Genomic DNA, 2162 nt, shown 5'->3' with positions numbered 1-2162 from the left:
TGAATGGGTTCCAGCATCTTCAAGCCTGATGTCCTGACAGAACCATAGACCAAAGACCCATAGTCCAGTTTGGATCGAATCAGTGCACGATAGATCCTAAGCATAGAACAACGATCCGCACCCCAAGAGGTGGAAGAGAGGACATGGAGGATGTTCAAAGCCTTTGCACACTTGACACATAGCTGCTTGATGTGCGGAATGAAGCTAAGCTTATGATCAAAGATAAGAATTTTGCATCAGGGACCACACAAATAACTACACTGCCAAGATGGAGCTCAGGTTTGGGGTAGAGACCTTGTTGGTGGCAAAAATGCATGCAAACGGTTTTGGAAAAAGAAAATTCAAAACCGTTTGCAGTGGTCCATGTCAACAACCGATTGAGGGCAGTCTGTAGCTGCCACTCAATAAACCTCATGTTCAACGACTGACACGAGATGTGGAAGTCATCAACATAAAGCCCATTTGCAACAGTCAGAAGAAGATTATTAGTGATAGCATTAATCTTAACATTAAAAAGTGTGACACTCAAGACACAGCCCTGAGGGACTCGAAGGAACGGGAAAGAGTTGAACCCACACGGACTTGGAATTGCTTGTTCAGTAAAAATTTTTGAATAAAAATGGGTAGATGGCCACGCAACCCATAGGAGTGGAGGTCCTGCAAAATTCCATACCTCCACGTGGTGTCATAAGCCTTTTCGAGATCGAAGAACACAGAAACAAGGTGTTCTCTCTTGAGAAAGGCTTCCCTGATCGACGTTTCAAGTCGAATCAAATGTTCCATGGTAGAGCACTGTCGATGGAACCCACACTGGGTGGGTGAGAAGAGCATGTTCGATTCGAGGAACCAAACAAGACGAGCATTAACCATCCTCTCTAGGACCTTACAAAGACAACTAGTCAAAGCAATGGGATGATAATTTGAAGGAATCTTGGGATCCTTCCCAGGTTTAGAAAAAGGGAGAACAATAGCCTGGCACCAAGAATCAGAAAAAATGTGCTCCTGCCAGATCCGGTTAAAAATAACCAGGAGGATAGCAAGAGAGGCAGGTGAGAGATGGCACAACATCTCATAATGAACATCATCAGGTCCGATCAATGCACAACCAGACCAATGAAGAGCAAGTTTGAGTTCCACCAGTGTAAAGGGGCGATTATAATCATAGAGATGATCGGCCCTAAAGGAAAGAGGCAATTGCTCTGCCCGAGACTTGATGGCCAAGAAGGCAGGGGAAGAAACAGAAGTGCTAGAACCACGAGAAAAGCTGTGGCCGAGAGCATCAGCAGTGCTCTGGACATCAGCAACTTCCTGGCCATTGGAGAGCAAGATGGAAAGGGGATGGGAAGCATAACTCCCAGAGACTTTCCAAATCTTGTCCCATATGGTTTTGGAAGTGGTGGTAGAAGAGATGCTAGCAGTGAATTTAATCCAAGATTCCTTTTGGCACTGACGTCGAACCTGCCGAGCATGGGCATAAGCCAGCTGATAAACAATGCAGTTAGAAAGAGAGGGATACTGTCGGAAGGTATCCCAGGCCCGTTTTTGAGTCTTCCATGCCTTCTGGCAGGCAGGACTCCACCATGGACGAGGATACCATGGAAAATGTGTTGAGGTCTTAGGAATAAAACGAGCTGTCACCTGGACAATACAGTCAGTTACTGCATCCACACAGTCGTCTATTGATGGCAGACAGACGAAGGCAGAGACAGAGGTGAAAGATGGCCAGTTAGCCTGGTCCAGCTTCCACCGTGGCACTCGGGTTGGGTGGCATCGACCATGGCCAACCTCCCTCATAATGATAGGAAAATGATCACTGCCCTGTGGGTCACAGTCGACCATCTAAGAAAAGTGAGTGAAAAGTGAAGGGGAGCAAATCGAGATATCAATGGCAGTAAAAGACTGACTAGGTGCATGAAAATAAGTATATGTACCAGTATTGAAGAGAGAAAGGTTAAGATCCGAGAGTATAAACTCTATGGAACGACCCCTCCCATCAATATCAGCACCACCCCACAGGGGGTTGTGTCCATTAAAGTCTCCAAGAAGTAAAAAGGGAGATGGCAACTGGTCAAACGAGAGCATCAAGGTCTGATTGATCATAAGTCTCTCTTGGAAACAGGTAGAGAGAACAAACAGTGATGGTACAACCCAAGGAAACACGG

At 46.1% G+C, this 2162-nt stretch overlaps 1 protein-coding gene across 1 annotated transcript in view; it reads right to left on the bottom strand.

Moving 5' to 3' along the window:
• The window catches only part of LOC106471569 (battenin-like), a 14546-nt gene that overhangs the window by 4392 nt on the left and 7992 nt on the right, over nt 1–2162 (bottom strand). The gene's annotated exons all lie outside the window — the stretch shown is intronic.

Source organism: Limulus polyphemus, unplaced genomic scaffold, assembly GCF_000517525.1.
Source record: "Limulus polyphemus unplaced genomic scaffold, Limulus_polyphemus-2.1.2 Scaffold4704, whole genome shotgun sequence".
Classification (NCBI taxonomy): domain Eukaryota; kingdom Metazoa; phylum Arthropoda; class Merostomata; order Xiphosura; family Limulidae; genus Limulus; species Limulus polyphemus.
This window is presented reverse-complemented; position numbering and strand designations above follow the sequence as displayed.